The sequence below is a fragment of the Cygnus atratus genome, chromosome 5 (assembly GCF_013377495.2).
Source record: "Cygnus atratus isolate AKBS03 ecotype Queensland, Australia chromosome 5, CAtr_DNAZoo_HiC_assembly, whole genome shotgun sequence".
Taxonomy (NCBI): domain Eukaryota; kingdom Metazoa; phylum Chordata; class Aves; order Anseriformes; family Anatidae; genus Cygnus; species Cygnus atratus.
Window position 1 is genome coordinate 28,518,787 of NC_066366.1, and position 12,196 is coordinate 28,530,982.

Genomic DNA, 12,196 nt, shown 5'->3' on the forward strand with positions numbered 1-12,196 from the left:
GGGGCCCGGTAAGGTACAAAACCTGTTATCTCCCTATCAGGGCCTCTCCACCTGGGTTGTGTTCCTCTTCTATCCTGCCCTGTCCTTACCTTCCTAAGTCTTCTTTCCCTTTACTTCCCTTCCCATTTAGCTGAACTTCCAAAACTGACTCCCTGGCCCCGCACCCCAGAGCCAATGTAGCTGCTGGGACAACTTCTTCAGGTACTTGTGCCATCTCCTCCTGCTGACTGGGGGTCAGCCTTGCTTGTTCAGAGCACAAGATTTAAGGTTAAAACGATTTACAGAGCTGTCTTCATACTGCAAGTGGGTGTAATTTTCTAATATTGTTTGAAGTGTCAATGTGTTAGCTCTTCCTGTAAGGACACTGATTTTACTTTTCCAACAGAAGAGTCCCTTGATTGCTCTCTTTGCTTTCATAGTGTCACTTGAACGATAGGATCAGGAATTATACATCTGGTCCCATGCCCTTGTTATTATGTACCCACTGTATCTACTTGTATCCTGAAAGATGAATCGAATACATTACCAACGTTGCTTGTATACTTACTTGCCTCTGCTTCCTCCCATTTAGCCCTGAAGAGGAAGGAGCTTGCTGCTCAGACATGCACGGCAGCATCACATGCCAGCAAAGCAGGCTCGACTCAGGCAGCTGCCAAGCTGGTTCTGCAGAGGGATGTAGAGGGTAAAAATCACACAACTGGTACCTAACCTACAGTCAGGTTAGGTGCCCATTTTGCACTGTGCAGCAAAATGACCACCTCAGTGGGGTCAGCATCCTTGTTTTAAGGCATGGGCACAGTGACCTTCAGTTGCTTGTGGTTAGGGCTTCTTGTTTTCATGTTTTACCTGTTCATTGTCCTGTACTGAGGGGTGGGGGACTTGTTTGCTCAGACCTTTTGTTTTTCTGTGTCAGTCTGAAAGGATGTCCCATTTCATGGTCCTGGCAGAATTCTTCCGCCTGGCCCAAATGATAAGGGGAATCAGGGGCCAGAGATGCTAAAGACAAGAGCATCTGTCTTTAGGCAGATCAAGCCTGTGCCTCCCCTAAGGCCAAGGCAGAGGGAAAACATGAGAGCCTGCTTATTTCTGGACACTGAGGGTGAAATCCAGGCTGGCTCACCCCTGGTGCCACCTGGCAGAACTCTCAGCTTTGAGTCCGTTCTCACTCTGTCTCTGCAGAGCTTGCCAGAGGACTTGCCCATGGCCTGCAGATGTGAGATCAGGAATTTGCTGCTGCTCTTGTTTCCATTGTGCCAAAACCAGCCACGGAGCAATCATGACAGACTTTGGAGTGAAGTCCTCTGAAAGGGAGCAGCAGCAAGATGGCAGCAGACAGGCAAGCACAAGGATTAGCCTCTTTCCAGCTCCTCCCTTGCCCTCACAGAAAATCTTTTCTCATGAGAGAATCATTGAGCTCTCAGACCTATCATTATTTAGCCCCAGCTTAAAAACTTCACTTAAAATCCTTTCCCTTCTCTTTGATGTTCTCTGTAATTGCAGGCCTGCAATTCTCTAGCACAAAGCTTGAAAAAAGTAGCGCTCCCTCATCTGTGGCTACCACCGATGCAGTGGTACCCTCAGGCTGTTTTCCAGCAGAACCCCTCTCCATTTAGAGCCAGAGAGGACTTTCCAGGCAGATGGTCAACAACCCTCTCACTTCTTCTGAGGAGAGCAGCTCCCCCACCATGCTTTAGCTGCAGTGCGCTGCACCAGTGGCAGTCCCTCCTGGCTCTGCCTGTGAACCTAGCCTTGGCCAGAGCAGCAAAACAGCACCATCATGCCATCTGCCGCTGGTCTGGGACACACTGGGTCCGTTACAGTTACTGCATTTAGGGCACGCAACAGTAGGTTATGGTTGTTGCAACAGCATGTCAGCAATCCCTGTCTGATCAAAACCACCACCACTCTCAGGTGTGTTTCAAGAGAGGTGCTTTGGGAATGCCTGCCTGAGGTTCCCAGTGCTGTTTTACTGGTCTGCACTGGGCTGGAGCCCCCAGCTTTGCAGAAGATGGGCATCGCTTGGGGAGACCTCCAGTGAATGCTGGGCCTGCCAAGGGGACTGCCAGAAAGCTCACAGCTCGCTCAAGTGGTGCGGCCCCTGGGAGCTGGTGTAAGACCTGATTGTGTGCACGTGGCTCATTTACTCACTGTGTTTGGTCCCTACATGATGCAGACCTGTAGAGAAAACCACAGAGGACAATGGACAGTAGTGCACACATACAGCAGTGTCACTTGCAGGACATGAGGACTCCATCTTCTGTTCCCCTTGGCATTTGTAACGCTGTGGCTGGAGTGCTGCCTGGCTTTGGGTGCCAGCTTGTAAAAAAGATGCACACCAGTTGGAGAGAGTCCAAAGGAGAAGTAACAAGAAGGCTCAGAGGTCTAGGAAACCTGACCTTTGTGAGGAGACTGGGAGAACTCAGCTTGTTTAGTCTAGGGCAGAAAAAAAAAAAAAAAAAATGAAGTGAGACACAGTAGCAGACCTCAAATATGTGAAAGTTTACAGAAAAGTGGAAGTCAGTAAACAATTTGCCGTGGCTGCTACAGAACCTGCTAATGGTCAGGGTAGTGAAGCACTCAAGCACACCACCACAGAAAGCTGCTGAATCTCCACTGCTGGAGGCTTAAAAGAACAGGTAAGCCTATAAGAGGTTGAACTTCTAGGATAGGCCCACAGATCCTGCTGTGGGCCCAGAGGATGAATGTTATGTCACCTTCTTCCAGGATCACCTTCAGCTCTGTTTCATAGCCCTGCAGCACAGTCTGCTTCAGAGGGTAAGACAACACCATGAAGAAACATGACAAGGTTGTAAAGAGACTAATGACGGAAGAAAAGCAAATACAGCTGCCGGGAAAAGGCAGGGATGTGAAATGTAAAAGCAGACACATGGAACATGACCTAGATGGTCCCATCAACACACCCATGTGCAAAACATATTGCAGCATAACAGCAGCTGGAACTCAAGTCTGCTGAGAGAGGTGACTAAGGTAAAAGGGGCTGGGGGGGGGGGGGGGGGGGGGGGAATACAACCACATGTTTATGTTGACATAAACAGCTTCAAATCCACTTCCTAACAAAGAAAGATTCAGTTCTCTCACATTATGGCCAACAGCAAAAATCACCATCGGTATTCCAAACGCTGAGACGAGGTGCTTCACTCCTAGTTTGACTTTCAAACGTGACTCTCATGGCCTCTCCACCTCATCATGTTTTTAGCATAAATTGTCTATTTCAGTAGTGAGACAGGTCACAGTGACATTGGACTCCTGGCAGCAATCCACACATATAATCAATGCTTGGGTATGAAGCCACGACAACAGATAATTCACAAAGAACTGAGAAAATACAGATCTGTATGATCGAAGGGACCCTACCCTCATCGTCAATGCACCCATAGGATATGAGTGCTCTTAAAACTGAGGGTATTAAATGTTACCTGTGGTCTTCAGGATACCAGTCAGGGCTCCTGTAGCAACATCGAGTGCTCGAAGGCTGCCCTGGGAGATCAGGGAAAAACAGCTAAGCTGCAGATTTTTGGTGTCTTCTGTACTGTGCCAAGCCACCCACAGTCACCAGCAGCAGGAGTGGCATAGCTTAGCACAGTGTGTTGTGGAGGAAGAGCTCATTCCTCTTCAAAAAATAGTTGGTGCAGCTGGAAAACACACCAAAAGCCTTTCAGGCACACCAGCTTTTTCTCAGGGTGGCCCAGCAGTGAGTGGGGAACCCGATGCTGAATCAGTGAGGCTGGGCTCCGCGTTCAGATGTGCATCAGAGGTGGAGCAGGACCCACCAGCTGTGCTGAAAGCCACTGTGTCATTAACTTGGCTTCCCAAAGGACACTTGGTAGAGCCTAAAGCTCTCCATCACACGAGGAGGGACAGCTAAGGGCTTTGCTTGAAGGAACCGTTTCATCCCCCTCCTCCAGCTCCTCCAGCCGGTGCGGGGAGCAGCTGGGCAGCCAGCAGCCTGCCTGCTTCCATAGGGCAGATTAAGCTCCTGTGCTCCACAAGCAAAAGCTGCTGCGTAGCAGCTGCTGTGGGTTATGCATGCTTTCACACAGAAAGTCATCCTGCGTTCGTTATGCTTTTCTCCTAACTGGCTCACTCTCCCTGTTATTTTTTCCTTGGTACAACAGTGCAGAGCTACCCCAAATAAAACCACACAGTGCAAAGTTACCTCCTACATCAGAGAGCTTCTTATTCAGGAAGCAGCAGCAAACCTCACATCCTCATACTCGCAGTAGCTCTACCATCAGGAGGGGGAGACTTGTGGAGCAATATGTCCAGTGGTGTAAAATGGAGTTTGGAGAAGACAAACAGCAAGTGAGGAAGTGCTGGCGGGCAGCACCAACAGCACACAGCAGGGACAGCAAGCAAACTAGCTAAGCCAATCTCCCCAGCTTCCTTTAATCTCTTCTCTAGTAGGATTTCCCCCTCCTTGCCATCTTCTCACATGATGCACACCTGTGATCCTGCTTGTGACAGGAGGCTCCAGGCCAGCAGTGGGAGCCCAGGGCTCCCTGCAGTGTTTTGCATCTGCTCTTTTTTACGGAGCAGTGCTTACCTTTTTGTGCCTTCCCTCCACGCCTATCATGAACCTAACCAACCTATTGTAAACCTCAACATCCCAACCCCGTCCTTTCACAGAGCAGCAGTGAAAAAGGGCTTGGTGGCTTCTGCTTTCAGCTGACCGGGAGCAGCCTGGCTGCAGGCTGCCTGGTGGGGACACGGGGGACCAGCTCTGGGAAGCACAGTGCACACGGGCATTTTAGAGAGGCAATAACCTGCCATGGCTGATAGCAAACTCATCTTAGAGCCAGTCATGCTGTTACAGTTATGAAACTGGGGGGTTTAAGCATAGGAACTGCTGCACCTCAGGTTTCTGCTGTCCCTGCACCCAAGGTCCAGGGCAGCAGATCACTTAGTGACAGCAGGGCAGCTCCAGGGGTGCGGTGGGAGCCCCCTCGCAGACAGAAAGGCTCTGACCCTTCCTCCGTGTCAGCATTTTGGCGATGTGCAGCCTGGCATGTCTTCCTTTTGACCGACAGCTCCAGGAAGCTGACCCCATGCAGGTATCACTGCTGCAAAGTTGTTGGACAAGGAGGGAGGGCATCCTCATCCGGGCTAAAGAGAGATGACAAGAACGTGCCGCAAGGTCAGTGTGCTGGCCTCTGTCTCCTAATTACTCATCTCTAGCTTTTTTTTTTTTTTTTTAAATGACCTCATCTCATAAGGTATTTTTACTACAGTAATTCCTGTGATAACTGAGCTTGCAGGTATTTGGAAGCAGAGTTACAGATGGGGCCAGCAGAAAGCTTCCCACAGCTGATGGCAGTGCACAAGCCCTGGGGCTGAAGGCATCGAGGATTTGAGCTAACAAAGTACGAGGCTCAGGAAGGTTTGTTGCATGATTGTGGTAAAGAGCCACAGGCACTCTCAGCCCTCACTCATAAGGCTGAGCTCAACAAGCATCTTGCAGATACTGTATCAGCCAGGATTTTGAAAAGCAGAGAGGACACTAAAAGTCTGGGAAGACAAATAAAGTGTCCTGATCTTATTGCAGGGCTGAGCAGATCTGGGGCTGAGGTGGGCTTGTGGCACTATCCCATTGTTCTGGCTGTCCCTCTGACACCCGACGTCTCTGGCACACACCTTGCACCAGTGCTGCAGGCTGGCAGAGAGGAACTGGAAACGCCAAGATACTGTGGTTTTGTGAATTACCCTGATTACTTCTTATGAGGTCCTGTTCCAGGTGCTTCGCTGTCATAGGTGAACACAGATGGTTCCCGAGATGCCCCATGGGTGACAGCCCCAGATTATAACCTCTCTTTCTCTATAGCAACACCCACATAAAAGGAAAACCCTTGTGGCATAGCCTGCCTGTCTGTTTATAAAGGCAGTTAGATCGTTTTTGAAAGGTAAGTCAGTTCCGAAAGGACAAGTCTGTGAAAAATAATTTTAAAAAATCCATGTAAAGTGAATTGACAGTATTGGTTGTAAAATACTGTGAAATATATTCCTTTCTTCTGCAGAACCAGAGAAAGCAAATCATTACAACTATGATGTGTCCTAATGCTCATGACAGTCTCAGGTGCAGAACCAGAATGCTGCTCTCAGATAAACAATTCCAGTTCTCCACTGATAGATGTCCACCTACAGCTGCTGAAGCATACTTTAATTCCTCTCTCTGTTTCTTTCAGATCCAAAGCACCTAAAGTACTTAGGTACTGGTGCTCTAAAGAATAATGGAAATAGAAAGCAATAAAGTGTGAATATTTGACTAAGTACCTAAGGGAACTTTGATGCAAATTATTCATTTGCAAACTGCTGCCAAGCCAGCGCCAAATTCAGCCCCAGTACTGCATGAATACAAACTTGGATGGTGAAGGGTTTTTGCTGGGGAGTTCTGGTTCAGTTCTGACCTAACAGCACCCCTTCGGGGCACCCTATGCTTCTTGCTTTCTTAGCAGTCAGAGCTGTGAAACGATTTTCATTATAGCTGTGTGCATATGCTCTGTTCCACATGCTCATAACTTCTGAACCATTCAGCTTTCCAGGCTCATGTCTTTATTTAAGGAGGATTTTCTGCTAAACCAAAGAAATAACCAAGTACCCCCATTCACTCCCCTGGATTTCTAAGCCGCTGTTCTTTGAATGACAAGCAATGCAAAGAATACACAGTTAATGTAGTAGAAAAGAAATGTAAGTATTTCTCCATCCCTTGAATGAAGGCTCCATTTTGGATTTTGAAAGGTACTCCTTGTACTGAGTTCAGTTTAATGCCACTGCTTGACCTGAGTGAGAAGAAAGGGGAGAATATATGAATTTAAGTTTAGGGAATATTGCTCTGTAACATACTCAAAGAGCATCTGCTAATAGTTGGCAGAGCCTATCGCAGCCCCTGATGTGGTGCCATCCACGTGCACGTCCCCTCAGCCCGAGGCTGGGGCCATAGGGCTGCTGGAGCAGGCTGCGTGGGTCTCACTGAACACATAAATAACCTCACCCCTCTCCAGTGCTGTTTTATTAAAGCAGCAAATTAGCCACAAGGTACGTTGCTTTAGCTAAAAATAAAATGTAAATAACAGGGGGTTGTCTGCAGACGTCTGGTCTCTGTGCGTGACACCTGAGATCCCTTCAAGGGAAAAAGCAGCGGAGGGCACAGGACTCCCTGCTTTCTCCATGCTTTTGTGGTTTGTTTTCTCTGGACATTTGTCAGCACTGTGCAATTGCTGCGTTTCCTCCCCAGGGCCAGGTTCCTTGTTTGCCCAGGTCTTTCAAGCAGCTCTGGGGAGAGAAAGCCCAGCCCCTGCTGTGTGACCACCAGGAGAGGCACGTCCCAGCCCAGCCATGCAGGTTCTTCTGCGGCACGGCCAAGGCCAGCCGTCACCCTGCCGGTACTTGCACTTCTTTGGCATCACAGCGATGGCACAACATCTCTTCTGATGCCAGCTGGTCTGGAACAAGCCCCCAGACCCGTCTTATTTTGCAGCACATCCCATCTCGGCGCAGTTGCACCCCAGCCCTTGGGCACTCTCTGGGAGTGACTCTCATTTGCGTCATAGCTTTTACACTCCAGTAATGAAAACTTTCACAAGGGAAACAAAACAAAACAAAACAAAACCAAAAAGAAAAAAAAAACACCAAACCACCACACAACAATAGTGGTAATTATGGAAAGAGCAATTAAGAAAAGAGAGAGGGAGAAAGAGGACCTGGGCACAGTCCAAATTGTGTGTAGCCAGCAGCAAAATTACCATTCCCTTGAACGGGCCTGAGGTTGGCTTCTTCCCATTCCCAAATAAAGCAGCAGACGAGGCACACCTGGGCTTACAGTAGCATTCTCAATCTACCTGCTTATCTGCAATTTAGCATTTATATATACAAAGTACAGCCCATCCAGCAGGTTTCGGGGAGCATATGCACAGCGTATTGCGTGCATCCAGAACACCCTGGGAGGAAAAAAAAATGGCTCCAAGAGCTTCTTAAACATCAACAGACCTCAGCTCTGCCAGAGCGGTGGTGGGAGAAAATTAGAGATGGGTGCAAGCGGCTGGAAAATTCCTGCTGCCTTTCTCCAGCCTGGTTCAGCATAAGTATGGATCTCTGGGCAGCAAACTGGTCCCCTCTGACAGATGGGCTGTTTCCATCAAGGGCACCACTTCCACAAGCAGCCCAGAAACCCCCAGCCCCCCATGGCTACCACTGGTGTAGTTGTTTCACTCTCTTAGGTTTGCACCATCCCTTTTATTAGGCAGAAGATGACGTTTGCACCAACCTGGTCCCAGCGTGAGTCTCTGTTTTCAGATGGGCCTGGGAAGGATGCCCCAGAGAAGGAACAGGGCCAGTTTCTGCCTTTCACTTCCCCTGTGAGAACAGAAGCAGCAGTCACTCCACCCTCAGCCCTGGTGAGAAAAATTCAGGTCTCACTTTTTACAGACACATCTTGCTCCTTCCAGCACCAGCAGGGAGGCTTGGGAAGAGCTACCACTGCAGGGTGCTGCCCTCGCAGAGGATGAGCACGCATGCAGGCTGCTGGGTCGGGGGGGCTGGCTGGGAGGGTTGGCCTGGAGGGTTGGGAGCCCTGGGTGCTGGCTGCCCCCTGGTTTGCTGAAAAACAGCCACATCACCTCCTGGGGTTGTAATGTAAGAAGGCGTTAGGAACTCGAGTCTTATTCTGCTTTAATGTTTATGAAATTTCAGGACTGGTTTTTCTGCAGACCAACAGGAGCCTGCCGTCCTTCAGTATCGCAGGGCAATTTAGGTTGGAAGGGACCCCTGGAGGACATCTGGTCTAACGGCCTGCTCAGGGCAGGGCCAATTTGATCAGGTTTCTCAGTCCAAAAAAGCATGATTCCACTAACAACTTCTTATTCATCCTATCTGCTGGCTTGAGAGACTGGACTGTGTTTTTACCAAGTTTTAGTCACGCTAGCAATGCAAAAACCACTGCAGCTCTGCCCAGCTGAGGAGTCAGGTTCTGTTTTTCCTCCTCCTGGTTTATATAAAAACGGGAATTGGTAAGGGCCCAAACTGTCCTCAGCGACACCAAAACAATGGGTATTGTTCTGGGAGTAAGCAAGTCACTCTGAACCCCATTATGCTACTTCTAGTGGCCCCATTGTCTCTGATAACATAATCCAGGGCTATTATTAAAAAAAAAAAAGGGGGGGGGGGAGGGAAAAAAACCAAACATGTTCTGAGCTTCTCACAAAGGACAAGGTCTTTCAATTAAAAAAAAAAAAATCCTGAAAAACACTATCTGCTATAGCACAACCTCATAACAGCCCAACTAGAATAGCACTGATAACCTCTTCTTGTGGTACCTGGGTTTTCCCTTGGAGATCTCCTGGCCAAACCGAGAGTGTGCCTGGGTCTGCACTGCCCTGAGACCAGGAGAGCTTGTGCTCCTTCCTTCACAGCCCTCTGGTCTTGCCGAGGGTCCTGTGCCTTGTAACAGCTTTCACTGGAGCCCATGGGCTAGCAAGGGAAGCTGAGGTATCTGGCTTTCCCTCAGGCAGTGCTGGGCAGGGTGAGAAGCCTTTGGGCTGAGTACTGAGGCCAGGCAAAATGAAATGTGGGAAGGAGAAGTTGTAAAGAACTGGAGAAAAGAAGAACACATCAGCGCCATCAGGTGATGTATTCCCAATGGGAAACTTAGTAGTGTTTGGCACCCTGTTTTCATGGATCAAGTCCTCTATGGAAACTTATGACTATGGGAAAAGCCTCTGCTCTCTTCAGAAGAAAGTTCCTTGCCCTCAGTGTGTTAAGTAGGACCTCTGTGCCCAAGAGGTGAATGTCTCCCACTGGCGTCAGACATGGTGGCCACCCATCCTGCTGGTGGTCCTGTAACACAGGAAAGGGGTAAATGGGACCAGTTTCCAGTGCTGGAAAGCACTAGGAACATGCAGGGAGAGTGGTGTGAGGGATGGAAGCAGGAGGGGTCTGATGGAAGATTAACCATGGAGCCTGCAGAGACACTGTCTGAAGTGACGTGTCGGGAGAAGCTGGGGACCACACAGGCTTCTCACAACCCTACGAGGCGTTCCCAGCCAGGCATTGAAACGGGTGCAGAGGGAACAGCTGGGTTTTAACACTTGGTGTGCCTGTATTTTATACGGAGAAGTAGCATTTTCCTCCTTGCTTGTAGAGGAAACAAGTTGTCAGAGCAAAGATTTAAATGATTGAAAAATCACTGCTGGGCAAACTTTGTGGGTGTCTGGTAAGAGGCAAACGAGTTGTTTTGATATCAAAATGTCTCCCCACTGTATTTTAAGAGGCATAGAGGCTGCTACTTTCAGGAAAAATTGCCCGAGGGAAATTGCAAACAACTGATAGATTGAAAGGCTTATGTCAAAATCCTCCTTCGCTCTCACCCAACTCAATGCCAGTGAAAGGTCAAAAATAGGGATGACAAAATCTGAGGGTCTCTAAAGACCTTGGATTTTGTCACTTTGCCCTACAGTCAGCAGATTCAAGTCTCCAGTCAAGTGTTTCTAAAATTGATGTTGTGGTGATGTCAATAAAATCCTCCAAAGCACAAAATAGGACACACTTGAGCAAGCAGGCAGATTTCCAAACAGTCTGGCCTATTTACATCATTTCCTCCTCATAATTCACCCTGCGTGCTATACCTCTTACTTGCCCATCTCTGGCTTCCTTTAGATAAGAGGGAAATTCTTCTTGTATCACATGAACTTCTTCAGTTTTATCACAAATCTCTCAGATAAGAGGCTCATGTGAAGCAATCCTTGCTGTCCTCGCATTCCAGCCTTCGAGCAGCAGAGCATGGAGCTTTTCCACCTTATAAGGACGTTCAAAAGGTGCCGCAATTCCTTTCAAAGTTTTCTCAGCCTAAGTACTGTAGAAAGAAACGTACTTGGTACCTGCCATCCTGAACTAGCTGGCATTCCTGGGATGCTATTCTGTGTGCTTGAGCAAAAAGCATTTGGGAGGCTATGTTAGAAACTTTTTATTTTTGCAGATAATTTGTTGCCCCTCTCCCAGCCTAAGCCAGTGCTGCCCTGCTGTCAAGGCAGCATCAGAAAGTTTCTGCAGCAAATCAGAAATTTGCATTCGTAGATGGGAATTCACTGTCCCCGGTCTGTTCTCCTCTCCGATCTTTGAACTCCAGGCTCTGGGTGCACGTTTGTTACTGCTGCCTAAAAACCAGCCAAGCTAATGTGCTTCTATTTAGAAAATTCCCTCAAATGTTCCTTTTTTTACTGCATGTGAGGAAAGCTAGAATGTAAACATATTAACAAAATAAGCACTGGCATTTGAAATGAAGCAAAGAAACCAGATGCTCTACCCTCCTCTTCATGCAAAGCAAGAAGTAAGTGTCCCAGGAAACACTGAGTGGCCCATGTTGTATCCAGCCCAGGCTGCCTGTTCAGACTTCTTTGCAACACAATGGACACTTTAAAATATATCGAATATGTAGCTTAGCTGTGCAGTCATTTGACTTTGAAAAAAAAGTTTTGAAAACAAAGAACTGGTGAGGATGGGAAAGGCTCCCTTTTTGGCAGCCTAGTTGAACACCCAGACTGCAATGATGAGTGATGCTCCATGGACCATTTCATCGCAGGCCATGCTGTTTTACAAAGCTTCCTATTTCTCACAAGCCTCCCTGCTCATGGCACGGAAAGCCCAAGGGCAGAGCCACAGCGGTGCCAGGCTCCTCTTCCACTGCAGCACCAGCATCAGGCTGGGCTGGGCTGGGCTGGGCTGGGCTGGGCTGGGCTGTCCTGCAGGAGCTCAATCCTCCTCCCTGCGTTCTCCTCCCAGACCCCCTGCAATGGGGCTGCTGCTTTCAAGATGGGGCAGAGTAACGGTGCCAGGGCTTCTCCATGATCCCCAGCTTCCTTGGTCATCTTCTCATGCCCTGAAATAAGACCGAGGCACTTTTTTGGGTTGTACAGCTGAGAAGACCAAGCCAAGGAATCCACATCCCACAAGGACTGGCTCTGCAGTGTTGTTCCTATCAGACCTTCCCGGTGCAGAGAGGTCCCCATGAGCATGGAGGAGTGAAAGATGGAGAGCAATGAGGAAAGCTTCGTGTCTTGGCCACAAAGAGAGAACCATGCCCCGTGCAGTGCCCTCATCCCAGCCCTGGGGGTGCAGGAGTGGCCACCTGCGGGCAGGGGACCTGTCACACCGTCCCCTCCAGCCCAGCAAAGCTGATGTGATCGGGGTT